This window comes from Trachypithecus francoisi, unplaced genomic scaffold (genome assembly GCF_009764315.1).
Source record: "Trachypithecus francoisi isolate TF-2019V2 unplaced genomic scaffold, Tfra_2.0 Contig01579, whole genome shotgun sequence".
Classification (NCBI taxonomy): Eukaryota; Metazoa; Chordata; class Mammalia; order Primates; family Cercopithecidae; genus Trachypithecus; species Trachypithecus francoisi.
The window spans coordinates 5,571,482-5,591,652 of NW_022681442.1; the positions used below are offsets into that span (position 1 = coordinate 5,571,482).

Consider the following 20,171-nt stretch of genomic DNA (forward strand, 5'->3'; position numbering starts at 1 on the left):
GAGCCCAAACTCCTGATACATTATCTATCTATGATCATTGTCTTTAACAATTTATATCAATGCTACCCATAAATCACAGAGAAGCAGAAATGTTTATGTGGCCTCTTGCCAAAAACAATCACTTGCACTTGTTTCTAGGACTACTCCAGAAGACAGTATTAGAAGTTTTTCAATTTAGAAAAACATTTTCAGCAAAGAAAAAAATCTCTGTAAATTTCCTGCTTAACCAATCTAGTGAATTGTGATGAACCATATAAATTCATTTAGCCACCTTATGAAAGACTAAGTCCAAAGTCACATCTAACTTCTCTAGAAGAGCTAATGTATTATAATCACAGTTGGGAAAGACTCAAAGGCCAGAAATGTCAAGGTTTGGTCTATATCCTAAGTCCAGAAAAAAAAAAAAAAAGCAACATGTACAGGCCAAATGATTGCCAATTTCTTCTGCCTATATCATCTTTCTTCACTATAGCCTGAAATTACATTTCATGTTTGACAATTCTCAGCAAGGAGACAAAACAAGCTTATGAGTAAATTAACAGAAAGCAGAGCCACAGAGAACACGAGAGGCAGGGGTTATCTCCCAAGTCCAAGTTCAACCTCTGTATTAGACAGGGCCGCAGTGTCCTTGAACCGCAAGGAATTAATATTGATTGTAAGCGTTAGGAAAACCTATCTTCCACTCATCATGAAAAGTCACAGTCGTTTTATTTAAAGACTCCAGAATTATTATAGGCAGAAACAAATAAGGTTACCCACCTGTTTGGTGAAACCAGGAATCAGGAATGAGCATTCCCAAGACAATTAATCCAAAAGTAAAATCACCTAGAGCTTTGCAGTTGCTTAAAAAGCCCAGAAAGAAGCACCAAGTGAGAAAATAATCAAATTTGGTGGAAAACTCACTTGAAGGTATCACGGTCAGCTGGGGTTCCACCCATGTGACGCACTTCAAATCCTGTGTATCCCACAAAGACTTGCTCCTTTCGAAAGGTTATGGTCCACGGTCAACAGAACAGCAGCAACCACCAACGAGCCTGAGGGCTGGCTAGTCTTTCGTTTTCTACCCCATTCAAAGAAATGATCCTTTCCCTCATTCCTAAAGATCTCCCGGTTCTCTTAGAAAAAAAGAAGGAGCAGCCAGGCACAGTGGCTCATGGCCTGTAATCCCAGCACTTTGAGAGGCCAAGGCAGGACGATCACCTGAGGTCTGGAGTTCAAGACCAGCCTGGCCAACATGGTGAAACCCCGTCTCTACTAAACATACAAAAATCAGCCGGGTGTGGTGGTGTGTGCCTGTAATCCCAGCTACTAGGGAGGCTGAGGCAGGAGAATCGTTTGAACCCGGGAAGTGGAGGTTGCAGTGAGCCAAGATCATGCCACTGCACTCTAGCCTGTGGGACACAGCAAGATCCCGGGGGGCTGGGGGGGAAGCATTCTTACCTCCAGGAAGTATTTTACGAGTGTTGGTTTCTATTTGACATTAAACACTTCCCAGGCCAATGCATTAGCAGTTAGCTCCTTACTGAATATCATCTGTAGCAAACAGTAGCTGACTCCTAGCTCTCTTCGGTGAATTTGAATTTATAGAATTCTCATGACTTCTATTTAATCTTGAAACCCAGAGACTCCTTCCCTTTCCTAGTGATTTACTTTTCAATTATATGTAGACTGAACCAGTCCCAGCCGTCTTTAGTTGGTCTCTATTCAAACACTGTATTTTTGTTTCTTGATTACATCTTCGATTATTTTAGTTAATTCTGAGATTCTCCCCTGTAATTTCTCCAACTATCTAGGGTATAAAGAGTGCATGAATAACATTATAAAGGCTGTAAGACTTCAAATAAATAATCTTTCTGAACCTCAGTTTCTTATCTGTGAACCAGGAATATTTACTGAACAAAGTTGTTCTAAGGATTGGTGAAATGTATGTAAAGCACTTAGCATTTAATAGGTGATCAAACGGTAAATGGAGCTTATAAAATGTTTTTATCATGGTAAAGTATATATAACTTAAGATTTTTTTTGGGGGGGGACGGAGGCTCGCTCTGTCACCAGGCTGGAGTGCAGTAGTGGCACAATCTCAGCTCACTGCAACTTCCACCTCCCAGGTTCAAGGATTCTCCTGCCTCAGGCTCCCAAGTAGCTGGGATTATAGGCGCCCACCACCATGCCCAGCTAATTTTTGTATTTTTAGTAGAGATGGGGTTTCACCACGTTGGCCAGGATGGTCTTGATCTTTTGACTTCGTGATCCATCTGCCTCAGCCTCCCAAAGTGCTGGGATTATAGGCGTGAGCCACTGCGTCCAGCCTGATGTTAACCATTTTAAGTGTATTGGCATTAAGTGCATTCACACGGTTGTACAATCACCACCATCATTTCCAGAACATTTTCATCATCCCCAAGTAAAACTCTGTACCCAGTAAGTAATAAGTCCTCATTCCTCTCTATCCCAGCCTCTGGCAACCACCAAACTATTTTTTTTCTTTCTGACAGGGTCTCACTCTATAGCCCAGGCTGGAATACAGTGGCATGATCATAGCTCACTGAAAGCTTGAACTCCCAGATTCGAGTGATCCAACCCACCTCAGCCTCCCCAGCAGTTGGAACTACAGGTATGCGTCACCACACCTTTTTTTTTTTTTTAAGCAGCGATGAGGTCTCACTATGTTGTCTAGCCTGCTCTTGAACTCTTGGGCTGAAGTGATCCTCCTGCCCTAACCTTCCAAGATGTTGGGATTACAGGAATAAGCTACTGAGCCTGACCACCTTTCTACTTTGTTTTTATGAATTTTACTGGAATCATATGTAGAGGAAGAAAAATATTTTTCCTCCACCCTTCTAATTTCTTGGCTGGGGCTCTTGTACCAAAAGACAGATTAACAAGAGAAAAGCATCCACATTTACTTAATATAAGTTTTACAAGTTTTACATGACACAGGAAAAATTGACTTTTTTTCTGGAAGTAACTTGATATAACTAGGAGTCTTTGTAAGGAAATAAAGACCTGAAGAAACAGTTAAACCTATGTCTTTGTATATTAGGTTTGTCAAAAGACTAACTTATAACAAATTAGGTTTTGTATTATCAGAAGACTACAACAAATTTAAAGATTTAATTGGCTTTTATTCATGATTCATGAATCTGGGTGCCTTCCACTCTACAAAAGAGAATGAGAGCTCCCACTGGGCATTAACAGAACCACAGGTTTTATGAGGTAGGAACAAGGTAACAGAATAAAAAAACCTGATTGGTTAACATCAAGTTACTTTGGTTATTTTTTTGTAATGGTTAAAGCAGAGGGGACTTCCTTCTTCCGCTGATTCTAGTAGACTGGAATCTCATGTTTTCAGGAAAAACTGATCTGTCTGGGAATCTGTCTGCTTCCTTAAAGTTTCAGTTTGATGACACAGCATTTAGCATAAGTAACTCCATTTTGGTTTGGTCTGATCTGTTGAGGGCTAGTGCAGGAGCTCAGCCCAAAAGAAGGGCCTCCCAGAATTTTTAAGTTTGATGAAAAGTGGAGAGAAGCAGAAAATGCTAGAGGACAAAAAGAGGTAGGAGCTAAGTGTAGGAAACTGGGAGGAACAGCAGGACCTCTCATTTAGATTCCTCTCTGCATTATCTTCAGAGAGAAGGATGCTCCTTCGTCCAGGGACAGGGAGGACACCTCTCACCCAAGGGCCTTGTGACCTGCGTCAGAGAAGAGGGTGGGAAGGTCAGAGTGTCCTTCCTGCCATTTCTGAGATTCCTTCAGTTTCAAACATTCAATATGTCAAGGTGGCTATTTTGGAGATTATCAAGAAGCTGATCACATAAAATACTTGTTCTCTGGTGACTGGCTTATTTCACTTGGCATAATGTCTTCCAGGTCCATCCATGGTGTAGCATGTGTCAGAATTTCCCTTCTTTTTAAGGCTGAATAGTATTCTACTGCATATAGTATATATACACCATATTTTGTTTATTCATCTGCAGATAGACACTTGGCTTGCTTCCACTTTTTGGCTATTATGGATAATGCAAATAGTATATTTTAACTACAGATTTTTTATACCAAATAAACAATCAAAAGAATTTATCCTAGGCCCACAGAGAATGCAGACAGGGTCCCTGATCGATGACAGGGGTTCCCTTTTTAAAATGCCTTCTTCATAAACCTATGTGAGGGGAATATTGACAGTACCTACTTTTTATAGATGGAAATTCTACTTAAGAGCTCTCATGTCTGGGTGTGGTGGCTCATGCCTATAATCCCAGCACTTTGGGAGGCCAAGGCGGGTGGATCATGAGGTCAAGAGATTGAGACTATCCTGGCCAACATGGTGAAACCCCATCTCTACTAAAAATACAAAAATTAGCTCGGTGTGGTGGCGTGCACCTGTAGTCCCAGCTACTTGGGAGGCTGAGGCAGGAGAATTGCTTGAACCCAGGAGGTGGAGGTTGCAGTGAGCCAAGATCATGCCACTGCACTCCAGCCTGTGGGACACAGCAAGATCCCAGGGGGTTGGGGGAAAGCATTCTTACCTCCAGGAAGTCTTTTACTAGTGTTGGTTTCTATTTGACATTAAACACTACTGTACTCTAGCCTAGTGACAGAGCAAGACTCTGTCTAAAAAAACTCATTACTTTCTCGTATTGCACAAAGGAGCTAAATATGACAATTAACCGAAGAAAGACAAACTGTTCATTTCAAGCAATTATTACCAACTGTCAAGTTAATATAGACAGCAACCTACAATTTGAAAATGCCAGTCACTACAAATCACAGGGAAAACATCTGTGCTTCAGTGGAAACACTACGTATTGTTTAGATCACACTCCTTCAGACTTCTGTTGAAATAGGATCTCCCTCTGTCACCCAGACTGGAATGCAAGGGCATGATCTTGGCTCACAGCAACCTCCACTTCCCTGGCTCAAGGGATTCTCCCACCTCAGCCTCCTGAGTAGCTGGGACTCCAGGCTCATGCCATCATGCCCAGCTAATTTTTGTAAACTTTTTTGTAGAGACAGGGTCTATGTTGCTCAGGCTGGTCTCAGACTCCTGGGCTCAAGTGATCTGTCTACTTCGACCTCCCAAAGTGCTGGGATAAGAGGCATGACCCATCACACCAAGCCCCTTTAAGGTTTTCTAGTCTAGCCTTTCACCTGTTTTATGGTATATAAAGTTGAAAGAAACTGATAATGTAAATGATTGTTTATCAACATGCAAATCAACCTGCCTTGGAAGGTCAATCCTTCTCCACGTGGTAAAGCCACTTATGCATCAATTTCAAGTTTATTTCAATATTCTGAGTAATAGATGGGTCTGTCCTATTGGGTTCTCTTTTGAACTGGTTGTAACATCTCACTGCTTACTTCATTAATAAAATATTTAGGCCGGGCACGGTGGCTCAAGCCTGTAATCCCAGCACTTTGGGAGGCCGAGACGGGCGGATCACGAGGTCAGGAGTTTGAGACCATCTTGGCTAACACGGTGAAACCCCGTCTCTACTAAAAAAATACAAAAGCTAGCCGGGCGAGGTGGCGGGCGCCTGTAGTCCCAGCTACTCGGGAGGCTGAGGCAGGAGAATGGCGTAAACACGGGAGGCGGAGCTTGCAGTGAGCTGAGATCGGGCCACTGCACTCCAGCCCGGGCAACAGAGCAAGACTCCATCTCAAAAAAAAATAAAAAAAATAAAAATAAAAATAAAAATAAAATATTTAACATTTGTATCTATGAGTGATAGTTTTTCCTGTTTATGAAAAGTTACCCTTTAACAAATACAACATATACAGGTGAGTTAACGCCATGCTTCTCAAAGTGTTGCCTGTGGAAACAGCAGCCTGGCGATCCCCTGCAGCGTTTTTGTCAGAAATGCAGAACACTGGGCCCCACCTCAGGAGTACAGTCGCAGCAAGATTCCTTTCACTGACACATTAAAATTAGAGCCACCCTCGGTTAATACACATCACTGACCTGCCTCAAGGAACAGGAGTGCTGGGTCTACCAGTCTCTCCCGACCATTCCCTGGGCTTTGCCAAGTGCTTTCTGCCTGCCGAGCTCACTCTCAGATCAGATGTGGGCTGCCTGCCAGCAGTTCTACCTCATCCCCTCCGCACCTAAGTCAACCCCGGAGTTCAGAGACCTCAGTTCTGATCTCCACCACCCCACCCTCCCCTTCTACAGTGACTCAAACCTTCAGGCAGTGAAAATAAGCTCACAAACTAGGATACTATAGCTTCAGACCACACATTTTCCACTGAGCCAATATCTGAGCAAAAACCCGTTTTCTGGAGTCAGGGGGATGAGAAAGATTTGATATTAAAAGGGTCCTTGGTAACCTTTCAAAGTTCATCATCATCTAACAAAAATTTTGTTCCTTTAGTTTTTCATTTCTGTTAGGGAATGTTGAGTTTTTCCTCTTTGATAATGAAAATACGTTAAGAAACACTGCTGTGGACCAATCTTCCTTTTCCCAAATCACTGGGGTGTGTCTATCTGCAAGTTATCAGTCCAGCCTACATTTTCCTGTCTTCCATTTACCTATTCAACGAATACCTGAGCGCCTGTCATGTGTCCGCCCTGCGAACACGCTGGTGACACAGTGTGAGCAGGCAGGGCTGGTTCCTGTCCTCATGAAGCTTACACTACCTGAGGCTAGGGTGTAGAAATCGACACATAAGACCACCGAGACTTTTTTAAAATAATATATCTATAAGGCATACAAAGATGCTGAGCTGGAACTTTGGAAAATGAAGAAAAATACAAATTTAGAATGTGACATCGAGGAATGAAGACCATCACTTAACATATCCTATGTTTAAAAAGTCTAATGTCCATAGGAAATTGTCTGGGAGGCGGGCAGGGTTTCATAGTGCAGTGAGTATTTAGGAAGTTTAGAAGAGTTCTAATGGCTCTTAGGTAAAGAATTACAGTAAGAGGTGGATTCAGGTAGAGAGATTCCCACGATATTCACTGCTGGGTGGAGGAGATCCGTCCCCCTCCACTCACAAACATCCTCTGTGGTTTTTATTAGACAGTCCTTCATTTAGCTGATACATCTGTATTTATATTTGTTCTCTTCCGGATCTTGTTTCATAGTCAATATCAAGTGTTTTTGTGTAAACTGCCTGGTCTTGACAGGCCAGGCACGACAGTAGGCACCATTCACACAGTACTGCATTTCATCTTCACAAGACCCCTGCAAGGTAGTCTCACCCTCCCCTGATATAGGTGAAGCAGGAGGCTCAGGGCTGCTACAACTTGTCCCCAGTCCCAGAGCTGGTACACAGCAACCCAGGATTGACAGATTCCAATACCCATCCATGCTGCCTTGCCTAACCATGTTGTTGGTGCCACAATTTTGTAAATTAATGTGGGTTTATCGAAAATTAACTCAAAGTTAACATATGCTATTTGGAAGTAGTGGTGGTAATGACTTATCAGAGAACTTTTAAGAGAAACAGCTGTGGCAAACGAGCCTGACTCACACTGAAGTTATCTGTAATCAAGTTACCAACAGGCAACTGATTAGTGAATGAAGCTCACCGAGCACCAGGCCTCACGACAGCTGTTTCTCCTTCTCCTCCACACCCTCCTTCCTCCTTTTGGCAGACTACTAAAGGGTTTAGGTGTCATGTAGAGTTTAGGTGTCACACAGAATGAGTTCAGGTGTCATGCAGCCTGAGCAACAAGCAAAATGTAGGTGCAATCAGATAAGGATGGAGAATTATCGGTATCTTTAGAATCACCTGTTGGGTGTTTCTGTCAATAATCACAAATTCAGAACAGCAAGGACTGAGAAGCCACAAGATTCCCTTAAAAGGCCTCATTCATTTGCATACTTTTGTTTTCACAAAACAAAAATTATGTTATGTGGGCTCAGTCAATAGATTTTTGTTCTGATTTGTATTTCCATGATACATAATTAAATTTTGTGGTTTCTTTGAAGTTTAAAGAATTCTGAATGTGTATGCTAACACTGATTCACGTTAAAGCTAAGCAGTAGGCTGGACGCAATGGCTTATGCCTATAATCCCAACACTTTGGGAGGTCGAGACGGGCAGATCACTTGAGGTCAGGAGTTTGAGACCTGCCTGGCCAACATGGTGAAAGCCCATCTCCACTAAAAACATAGCAATTAGCTGGGCATGGTGGTGGGCGCCTATAATCCCAGCTACCCGGGAGGCTGAGGTATAATTGCTTGAACCTGGGAGATGGAGGTTGCAGTGAGCCAAGATTGGGCCACTGCACTCCAGCCTGGACAATACAGCGAGCAAGACTCTGTCTCAAAAAATAAATAGAAACAAAGCTAAGCACTATACATTAACTAGATGATGGAACATTTTAACCAAGGGTGTAAGTTATTAACCAGGATATTTAAAAAGCAATGAAGTGGCTGACATTTTTAAGAGGTGACAGCTGTTTCCCTAAAGTTTTAATATCTAAAACACACATAAACACACAGTGGCAGTGCCAATAAAAAAAAAAAAAGGAAACAAACAAAATGAAGAAATGGAGGTAATGATGATCTCCAAGCTAGGGGAAGAGGAGGGGGGCAGATATATGTTCTTTTCGTTCTTTCCTATTTGTTTCACTCTTCACTGGAAAAGCACTTCAGTTAGTTTGCATTTCTGTTAGTCCTTCAATATGGTAAAACAAACAGGTTTATCTCATGTGCAAATAATCAATGAGGAGTGGCTGCCTCCAGGAACCTGGGTAATGTTGACCTTAGTGGGAAGGATCTGAATCAGCTGCCAGGGCCACACATGTGCTGTGTGTTTGTTGATCCCGCCTTATGTCAACCAGCCAACATCAAAAATGATCAGGGCATTGCTAGGCAACCACTTCAGTCTTCACTAGTCAATTATGGTGATTAGGATATTTTAGTTCGAACATTTTGTTTTCCTAAATGGAATTTGATAGATGGATAGAATGGATTCTACATTGCATTTCTTTCCCTCTATCACGCTCAGACGCTGTTGAGTGTATCATTATCTTCTGTGCAGAGAGCCCGCCCTGTGTAAGGTAACAGGAAGAATACAATGGTATGCAGCGTAGAAAAAGATAGAAATAAAGGCCAGGCGTGGTGGTTCACACCTGTAATCCCAGCACTTTGGGAGGCCGAGGCAGGCAGATCACGAGGTCAGGAGATGGAGCCCACCCTGGCTAACACGGTGAAACCCCGTCTACACTAAAAAAAAAAAAAAAAAAAAGAAAATATTAGCCGGGCCTGCTGGCAGGCACCTGCAGTTCCAGCTACTGGGAGGCAGAGCTTGCAGTGAGCTGAGATACGCCACTGCACTCCAGCCTGGGCGACAGAGTGAGTCTCTATCTCAATAAAAAAAAAAAAAAAAAGAAACGAATAGAAATAAGGACCCAGGTGTAACTCTGAAGGAGCTTCTAACCATGTTGTGCAGATGAGGAAGACTCAATAGTTAGCAGGTTATTCAAAGAAATTAGGGCTTTTTACTAGCAGAACAGTAAAAATTCGAAAAGTCGGATAACACACAGAGTTGAGGAGGCTGTGGGAAAGAGGTATTCACTCACATTGCTACTAGAAGTATACACTGGTATAACCCGTCTAGAGGACAGTGATTTAACAATTATCAAAACTAGCTACCTAGTCCACATCTAGACATTTATTCTGCAGATATACCTGCCCAAGTGCAAAATGTCAGATACGCATTGTTTCTTGCAGCTTTGCTTATAATTGTAAAAACAGCTCTTCTAGTTTCCTATCGCTGCTATCATCAGTTACCACAAATGTAGCAGCTTAAAACAACACAAACTTATCTTATTACAAGCCCGGAGGTCAGAAGTCCAAAATGCGTCTTGTGGAGCTACAGTCAAAGGCTGGTTCCTTCTGGACGCTCTAGGGGAGAGTCCATTTCCATGCCTCTTCCTACTGCTGACGGCTTTCCACACACGCCTTGGCTCTTGATCTTGTATCACTGTAACCACCACTTCCATCTTCATCTCGCCTCTCTGATTCTGACGCTTCTGCTTCCCACTTATAAGGACGCTTGTGATTGATTCCATTGTGTCCACCTGGATGATACATGCTCCTCTGCCCATCTCACAATCCTTACTCCCAAGGCCCCTTTGGCTATGTAAAGTAATATATTCCTGGATTCAGGAATTTGAACGTGGACATCTCTTTTTTTTTTAAAGACGGAGTCTCACTCTGTCACCCAGGCTGGAGTGCAGTGGCACAATCTCAGCTCACTGCAACCTCTGCCTCCTGGGTTCAAGCAATTCTCCTGCCTCAGCCTCCCAAGTAGCTGGGACTACAGGCACCTGCCACCACACCTGGCTAATTTTTTGTAATTTTAGTGGAAACAGGGTTTCACCGTGTTAGCCAGGATGGTCTCAATCTCCTGACCTCATGATCCGCCCGCCTCAGCCTCCCAAAGTGCTGGGATTACAGGCGTGAGCCACCGTGCCCGGCCCGTGGACATCTTTTATTCAGCCTATCACAATAACAAACGACTGGAAACAAACTGGATGTCCATCAGCAGTGGATTGATTCAATAAATTACGATAAATTCATACAAGAGAATACAGTTGTTTAAAATACGAGAAAATTTATTATGTACTCAACAGAAAACTCACCAAAATATAATGTTAAGTGAAAAAAAGCCAAGTACAGAACAGAGACAGGAATGCAGTATACATAATTTGCTTGTATATATAATGTTTAAACTATCTCTGGAATGATATAGCAGAAACTAATCATGGTGGTTACCTGTAGGACAGGAAGAGGGTGGTGGCATTGCAAGAATGAGACTTTTCACTAACACTCTTTCATAATTTGTTATCTCTGAAACTTGTAACTATATTACTTATCCAAAAAGTGAAATAATAAAGTCTAGAAAGAGTAAAAAGAAAACAAAGTATAAAAAAAGTTATAGATGGGAGATAAGCAACCATTGTAGGACTCTTTATGCTAGAGCTGTACAATTTTTAAAAATAAAAAGTATGTATATGTACACATGTATATGTTACCAGGAAATGTCAGGATATATGATCAAGTGACTGAAAACTATGAGCAAAAAAACAGAAAAGAGAAACCCACAAGTTCTTCAGGTATTAGAATTATCAGACATGAACTTTAAAGTAATTGGTAATATTATCAAACCTAGGTTTAAATAACTAGTAGTAGTTTTTTTAATCTTGGTGCTAGTTACAGAGGTTTACGTTGTGATAATTCATCCACCTGTACATTTAAGATGGTACACTTTCTCTCAGGTATATTATACTTCAATACAATTTTACAAAAGCAGAAAACTTGTGGGATGTGACTAAATCTGGGATTGGGGGAAATCTATAATCGTAAACGCACGCATTGGAAAACAAAACCAAAAAAATACTGAAAAACAATGATATGCTAGGTGTGGTGGCTCACATGTATAATCCCAACACTTTGGAAGGCCAAGGCAGGAGGTTTGCTTGAGGCCAGAACTTCAGTACCAGCCTGGGTGACATAGTGAGACCTGTCACAGCAAAAAAAAAAAAAAAAAAGTAATTGGGCGTGGTGACACACACCTGTAGTCCCAGCTACTTGAAAGGCTGAGGAGGGAGGAGTGGATCACTTGAGCTCAGTAACTTAGGGCTGCTATGAGCCATGATTCACCACTGCACTATAGCCTGAGTGACAGAGTGTGACCCTGTCTCAAAAAAAAAAAGAAAAAAATCCCAGTGATCTAAGCATCCATCTCAAAAATCCCAGCAAATTAAGCCCAATGAAATTAAAATGATGGAAATAATAAGGATAAAAGCCGAAATTAATGGGAAAAAAACCCAAAAACATCATAGAGAAAATATAAGAAGCCAAAACAGTTTCTTTGAAAACAGTATTCCAATTGCTAATCTCAGTGGCAGCCAGCCTCCAAGACGGCCCCCAGTGATCTTCACCTCCGCTATCCATGCCTTGCGCAGTTCTCTCATATTAAATACGGCTGACCTGTGTTATCAAAAAGATAGTTCAAATTTCCTAGGCTACATTATAAAATACACGGCAGCTTCCACCTTGCTCACCCTGGGTGAAAGCAGCTACCATATTGCAAGGACATTCAAGCAACCCTACAGAGGTTAATGCATCACATTACAGAGGTCTACTAACAGACAGCACTGCCTTGCTAGCCATGTTGAGTGAGCCATCTTGAAATTGGATGCCGTAGCCTCAGTCAAGCATTCAGATGACTGCAGGCCTAATCAACATATTAACCAAGACAGAACTACCCAGCTAAAGCATTTCTCAAATCAGGACCCACAGAAGCTATATATTAGTTTGGTATTGTTGCATAACAAATGGAACATCTCAGGAAATAGGCATATATTGTCTAGTATATTTTCTCTTATACAGTTTCTGTGAGTCAGGATTTCATTTAAGAAAACACACGTTTATTCTTTTTTAAGTGGGTTTTTTTTTACTTCCTTTTTTTAAAATTTATTTTTTATTTCAATAGGTTTTTGGGGAACAGATGGTGTTTGGTTACATGAATAAGTTCTTTAGTGGTGATTTCTGAGATTTTGGTGCACCCATCACCCAAGCAGGCTACACTGCACCCAGTGTGTAGTCTTTTCTCCCTCATCCCCCTCCCACCCTTTCCCCTGGGTTCCCAGAGTCAATTGTATCATTCTTATGCCTGTGTATCCTCATAGCTTTGCTCCCGCCTATGAGTGAGAACGTAAGATGTTTGGTTTTCCATTCCTGAGTCACTTCACGTAGAACAAGTCTCCAATTCCATCCAGATTGCTGCAAATGCCATTATTATTATTATACATTTTTTTTTATAGCTGAGTAGTATTCCATGGTATATATATACCACATTTTCTTTATCCATTCATTGACTGATGGGCATATGGACTGATTTCGTACTATTTCAGTTGCAAATTGTGCTGCTATAAACATATGAGAAAAGGCTAGGCACAGTGGCTCACACCTGTAATTCCCAGCCCTTCAGGAGGCCGAGGACAGATCACCTGAGCTCAGGAGTTCGACACCAGCCTTACCAACATGCAGAAACCTTGTCTCTACTAAAAATACAAAATTAACTGGGTGTGGTGGCGCATGCCTGTAATCCCAGCTACCCGGGAGGCTGAGGCAGGAGAATCACTTCAACCTGGGAGGCTGAGGCTGTGGTGAGCCAAGATCATACCATTGCACTCCAGCCTGGGCAACAAGAGTGAAACTCTGTCTCAAAAAAAAAAAGTGAGAAAAAACTTATTTCTCCTCTTGTATTTTCTGTGGGTCAGGAATCTGGCCACAACTTAACTGGGTTCACTGCGTAGGCTCTCACAGGGTTGTAGGCAAGGCGTCAGCTGAGCTAGGTTCAAGCTCATTTAGGTTGTTGACAAAATTCATTTCCTTATGTCGGTATGATTTTTATTGGTTATTGGCTGGAGGCCACCCTCAGGTCCTAGACACCACCTGCTGTTGGGCTTCCTCAGTATGGTCACACACTTCCTCAAATCAGCAAGGAGAATCTTGGGTGCATGCTAGCACTATGTCTATCTCATATCCTAATGCATGTCTCTCTCCTCCTCCTCCTCCTCTCCTCTTCCCTCTCCTTTCTTCTCTCTCTCCATATGTGCGTGTGTGCACATGCACACACACATACACATCCCAGGAGTAACAACCCATCACATTTGCAATATTCTGTCATTTAGAAACAAGTCACAGATCCTACTAATACTCACTCAATTTCATCCAAAAGGTTGAGAAGTGATCCCATCCACACTAAAAAGGAAGAGATTATACAGAGTATAACACCACGACATAGAGATCATGGGAAACATCTTAGAAGTCTGCCTATCACAGATAATCAATATTTGTTGTTGTTTGAAGACATTAAGTTTCAGGTAATTTCTTATGCAGCAATAGATAACTAATTAGTAAGAGTTGTGCCTAACTAATTAGGTACAAGTTAAAATACAAGGAGTGAAGAGTTATCACTTTAGATCCTACAGATATTAAAAAGGTAAGAGTTGGTTTTATTATAAACAAGCCTATCACAATAAGATAATTCAGATTAAAAGGCTGGTAAGTTTTATGCTTTGTATATTTTACCATGATAAAAACATTTTATAAGCATCACTTACCACTTGATCACCTATTAAATGCTCAAGGCTTTACACACATTTCACTAATCCTTAGCACAACCTTGGTTCAGTAAAAATTACTCCTGGTTTACAGAGGAGAAAACTGAGGCTCAGAGAGGCTGCTCATTTATTTAAAGTCTCACAGCCTTCATAATGTTATTCATGCATTCTTTGTACCTTGCCATACACTTCTCTAGATAACTGGAGAAACTGCAGGGAAGAATCTCAGAAATAACTAAAATAATTGAAGATGTAATCAAGAAACAAAACTACAATGTTTGAATAGAGACCAACTAAACACAGCTGAGACTGGTCCAGTCTACATATAATTGAAAGGTAAATCAGTAGGAAAAGGAAGAAATCTCTAGGTTTCAAGATGAAATAGGAGTCATGAGAATTCTATAAATTTAAATTCAAGTTCACTGAAGAGAGCTAGGAGTCAGTTACTGTTTGCTACAGATAATATTCAGTAAGGAGCTAACTGCTAATGCACTGGCCTGGGGAAGTGTTTAACGCCAAATAGAAACCAACACTAGTAAAACACTTCCTGGAGGTAAGAATGCTTTTTTTGTTGTTGTTGTTTTCCCCAGAGTCTTGCTCTGTCCCCCAGGCTGGAGTGCAGTAGGGTGATCTTGGCTCACTGCAACCTCCACTTCCCAGGTTCAAGCAATTCTCCTGCCTCAGCCTCCCTAGTAGCTGGGATTACAGGCACACACCACTAAGCCCAGCTGATTTTTGTAGTTTTAATAGAGATGGGGTTTCACCATGTTAGCCAAGCTGGTCTCAAACTCCTGACCTCAGGTGATCTGCCCGCCTTGGCCTCTCAAAGAGCTGGGATTATAGGCCATGAGCCACTGCGCCTGGCTGCTCCTTCTTTTTTTGTAATGGACCTGGGAGATCTTTACGAATGAGGGAAAGACGAATTTCTTCGAATGGGGCAGAATATGAACGACTAGCCAGCCCTCAGGCTCAGGGTGGCTGCTGCTGTTCTGTTGATTGTGAACCACAGAAAGGAGCAAGTCTTTGTGGGATACACAGGATTTGAAATGCATCAAAGGGATGAAAACCCAGCTGACCATGATACCCTCAAGTGAGTTTTTCCACTGAATTTGATTATTTTCTCATTTGGCGCTTCTTTCTGGGCTTTTTAAGCTGCTCCAAAGCTCTAGGTGATTTTACTTTTGTATTAATTCTCTTGGGAATGCTCATTCCTGATTGTTTCACTAAACAGCCTTGAACTCCTGACCTCAAGGGATCCTCCCACCTCAGCCTCCTGAGTAGCTGGGACTACAGGCTGCAGAAACTTTTAAGAGACTATAGAGGCAACAGAGCCAAGCTTATTGTTTGAGATTAAGATACACTTGATATAGAAACTAGGCTTGTCACAGAGAGTGCAAGAGGCGGGAGTTATCTCCCAAATCCAAGTTCTGCCTCTGGATTATTAGACAGGGCCTCACTGTCCTTGATCTGCAAGGAATTAATACTGATTATAGCATTAGTAAAATCTATGTTTTATTCATCATGAAAAGTCATTTTTTAAAGATTCTAGAATTATTAGAGGCAGAAACAAATTGAAAGGTTGTACACCTGCTGTTTGAAAACACAACTTACCAAAGCTAAACAGAAGAAGTATGTAAACTCCTATGTCTATTAATAAGTAGAATCTCTAATTTAAAACTTTCCCACAATAACAAAGTTCCTGATAGCTTTACTGGTGAATTCTTCAATGAAAGGGAAAAGTAACACCAACACTACAGAATTTCTTTTTTAATTTGAGAGACAGAGTCTCACTACGTTGCCCGGGTTAGATGGAGTGCAATGGTTATTGACAGTCACGTTTCAGTGATCCTCCCACCTCAGCCTCCTGAGTAGCTGGGACTACAGGCTACAGAAACTTTTAAGAGAACAAAAATAAAGGGAACAGAGCCATGCTCATTTTTTGAGATTACAATAAACGTGATACCAAAAGTAGTCTAAAAAATTACAGTAAGTAAAACTACAGGCTAATCAGTCACATGAACACAAACCCAAAGGTCATTTTTAAAAACAGCACATTAAGCTGGGCGCAGTGGCCGGGCGCAGTGACTCACGCCTGTAATCCCAGCACTTTGGGAGGCCAAGGTAGGAGAATTGCTTGAGCTCAGGAGTTCCCTTTATTTTTGTTCTCTTAAAAAGTTTCTGCAGCCTGTAGTCCCAGCTACTCAAGAGGCTGAGGTCGGAGGATCACTGGAGTGTGACTGTGAATAGCCACTGCACTCCAGCATGTTGGCAACACAGTGAGACCCTGTCCCTAAAATTTAAAAAAAAAAAAATCTGTAATGTTGGTGTTATGTTTTCCCTTTCATTTAAGAATTCACCAGTGATGCCATCAGGAACTGGGGATTGTTTCTGTGAGAAAGTTTTAAATTATGGATTCTATTTTTTTATTATTTTTATTTTTATTTCTCTTTTTTTTTTTTAGAGAGGGAGTCACACTCTGTCACCCAGGCTGGAGTGCAATGGCGCCATCTCGGCTCACTGCAACCTATGACCCCCGGGTTCAAGCGATTCTCCTGTTTCAGCCTCCTGAGTAGCTGGGATTACAGGTGCCTGCCACTGCACCCAGCTAATTTTTTGTATTTTTTTTAGTAGAGATGGGATTTCACCATCTTGGCCAGGCTGGTCTTGAATTCCTGGCCTCGTGATCCACTCGCCTCGGCCTCCCAAAGTGTTGGGATTACAGATGTGAGCCACCGTTCCTGGCCAGATTCTATTTATTTAATAAACATAGAGGTATACACACTTCTTACGTTTGGTTTTTGTAAGCTGTGTTTTTCAAACAGTAGGTATACAACCTTTTAATTTGTTTCTGCTTGTAATTGTGGAATCTTTTTTTAAAAAAATGACTTGACTTTTCATGAGTGGAAGATAGGTTTTCCTAATACTACACTCAACGTTAACTCCTTGCAGTTCAAGGACACTGAGGCCCTAATAATACAGAGAAAAACTAGGCTAGTGGCAAGACTAGCCTGGGGAACAAAGTGAGACTTCAGCTCAAAACATTAGCCAGGTGTGGTCACACACATTCTGTGGTGCCAGCTACTCGGGAGGCTGAAGCAGAAGAGTCGCTCGAGCCCAGGAGGCGGAGGTTGCAGTGAGCCTAGATTGCGCCATTGCACTCCAGTCTGGGCAATAAGAGTGAAACTCTGTCTAAAACAAAAAAAAAAAATTCTATATATATATATATATATGGAGAGAGAGAGAGAAAGAGAGAGAATGCCTAGAGAGGAGTAATACACTAAACTAGCAATGCTAGTTTCAATTTAGGGTGAATTACTTCAGCAGAGAACTAAAGAACGGGCACTAGCCTGAATATGTTAATTTAAATTAAAAAAATAAAAACTTAAAAAAAAATTAGAGATGGGGGTCTCGACATGTTGCCCAGGCTGGATCCAAACTCCTAGGCTCAAGCAGTCCTCCAGCCTCAGCTTCCCAAGTAGCTGAATAAGCTAATTAACTTGTTTCGTTTCTCTCAGGCTGACTAGGCCTGTATGGTCATTTTAAAAACTGAAAGTCTGTGTCTGATCGTCCCATTCCTTCATTTACTCACACCAACATGACTAAAACAATTCACTAGAGTCTAGAAAGAAGATTTTATCCCTGTCTCAAGAAAACTTCTCAAGGGAGAGTGGAACATATAAATATATATTGACTACATGTTGGACTGACAAAAGTATTAATACAGTGCAGACACAGTACTGAGGAGGAAGAAATTAACTCTGATTTGGGGTGGCGGAGTTAGAAACATGCAAAGTTTCTAAGAGATGGTGATGTCCAAGAGAGGTGTTTTGTTTTGTTTTGAGACGGAGTCTCATTAATTTTGTTACCCAGGCAGGAGAGTAATGGCGCCATTTGGGCTCACTGCAACCTCTGCATCCTGGGTTCAAGTGATTCTCCAGCCTCTACCTCCATAGCAGCTGGGATTACAGGCATGTGCCACCACGCCAGGCTAAGCTTTGTATTTTTAGTAGACCCAGGGGTTTCACCCTGTTGGCCAGGCTGGCCTTGAACTCCTGACCTCAAGTGATCCGCCCACCTTGGCCTCCAAAAGTGCTGGGATTACAGGTGTGAGCCACCTCGCCCAGCCAAGAGAGGTTTTAAAGGACAAATAGGTGGACGGGCAGGGAGTGCACAACAGGTAGAGGGAGGAGGCAGGAGTGTGGGGATGAGAACACCTTCCCAAGAAAAGGCCTGGAAGAGTTTCTAACAACCTGGGAGTGCCTGGGGCACAGCAAAAGGAACTGGCCCCTGCCTCTAGGAGAAAGGAATGCCTCCTCCCTTCTTCCAGCCTCCCTTAAGAAAAATACCCAAGAATGGCCGGGCGCGGTGGCTCAAGCCTGTAATCCCAGCACTTTGGGAGGCCGAGACGGGCGGATCACGAGGTCAGGAGATCGAGACCATCCTGGCTAACATGGTGAAACCCCGTCTCTACTAAAAAATACAAAAAACTAGCCGGTGACATGGCGGGCGCCTGTAGTCCCAGCTGCTTGGGAGGCTGAGGCAGGAGAATGGCGTAAACCCAGGAGGCGGAGCTTGCAGTGAGCTGAGACCCGGCCACTGCACTCCAGCCTGGGCGGCAGAGCGAGACTCCGTCTCAAAAAAAAAAAAAAAAAAAAAAAATACCCAAGAATGCCCCCAGCCCTGTGAGCACAGAGCACTGGTGTGAGTTGTTTACTTGTTAATGAGTCTGCACCACCGTCTGTATGCAATGAGTCATTCAGGTCATTCTGGGATGATGCTGGTATGTACAAACCCCTCCTTTAATCTGGTTGGCTAGTTCAGAACAGACAAGTTCTAACACTGCTTCCTTCTCCCGTCGAGAAGTAAAGCCCAGGTTCTGAGGAACAGACTCCATCTGGACACCATGTTTGGTGAACCGGAGCTTCGGGAAAGACACAGCTTCAAGCCTCAAGTCGTTTTGCCCCTTCCTGTGGCTGACAGCATCAGAGGTCAGGATCACGATGAATTTTAGCATTTTGATGGGATTTTAAAACAGGACTGTTTAAAAGATGCTGCTTTGAAAATTTTTTTTGTTTTTTAAAGTTTTAATCTTGATTTACATAAGCATTTATTTCTTGATAAGATTTGAATTATAACCTAATTGATAGAATTAATATTCTTCGGGGTTAAGACTAAATGAGAAAAAAATTGTTATACAGATTTCTTAAATGATTCCTGGGCTTAAAGAAGAAATTACTTTTAAATCCTTGCCAGTCTCCCAGATAATTAATGAGCAGGTACTGCCCGGGAGTGTAAAGATTTTTAGGTCTTATGTCCTTGTGGAAACTTGGTCCAAAAAATAAGATTACTTGCCTCTTTCCTTAATCATTACTTGCCTCTTTCCTTAATCTTACCGGATAGAATGAGACTCTTAAAACATCTCGTTTAGGTTAGAAAAGAAAATGGGACACCATATTTGTAATTGACCTAACATTTATAAGTACCTGATTTAAATGAACTTTACCCAAAGCACACTCCACAAGAGGCACTTCACATTTCACTGGAGCACAGCCCTTTGTGTTGTAGAATAATGTAGAATAAAATGGCTTTCCTTTTTTAAGTACACCACAACACTCTCAAGGAAATGCAAGCAGGTAAGCCATCCATCTGTGAACAGCAGTGCTGTCTATTCCATGAATGTTCAGGGTTTACTCCATGTTAGGCACTAGGGACAGGATGGCAAACAGGGCAGACAGGGCCCCTGACCTCTTCCACCACCCTACAGTCAAGTGAAGAAAGTAGATTTTTTTTTTTTTTTTTTTGAGACGGAGTTTTGCTCTTGTCTCCCAGGCTGGAGTACAGTGGCACTATCTTGGCTCACCGCAACCTCTGCCTCCCGGGTTCAAGCAATTCTCCTGCCTCAGCCATGTGAGTAGCTAGGATTACAGGTGTGCAACACCACGCCTGGCTAATTTTGTATTTTTAGTAGAGCGTGATTTCACCAGTTGGCCAGACTGGTCTCGAACTCCTGACCTCAGGTGATCCGCCCGCCTTGGCCTCCCAAAATGCTAGGATTACAGGCGTGAGCCACCATGTCCAGCGA

At 42.2% G+C, this 20,171-nt stretch overlaps 2 protein-coding genes across 6 annotated transcripts in view; one reads left to right on the plus strand and one right to left on the minus strand.

The window, feature by feature from the left end:
- Nucleotides 1-20,171, minus strand: part of FANK1 (fibronectin type III and ankyrin repeat domains 1) — a 119,530-nt gene that overhangs the window by 94,061 nt on the left and 5,298 nt on the right. The window lies entirely within an intron of this gene.
- DHX32 (DEAH-box helicase 32 (putative)) overlaps nt 18,929-20,171 on the plus strand; it is a 67,034-nt gene continuing 65,791 nt past the window's right edge. The window contains exon 1 of one of the 2 annotated variants that reach the window (XM_033179309.1): nt 18,929-19,077. The gene's annotated coding sequence lies outside the window, so the exon portion shown is untranslated. The remainder of the gene's footprint in view (nt 19,078-20,171) is intronic. The other variant, XM_033179288.1, reaches the window with a different exon arrangement.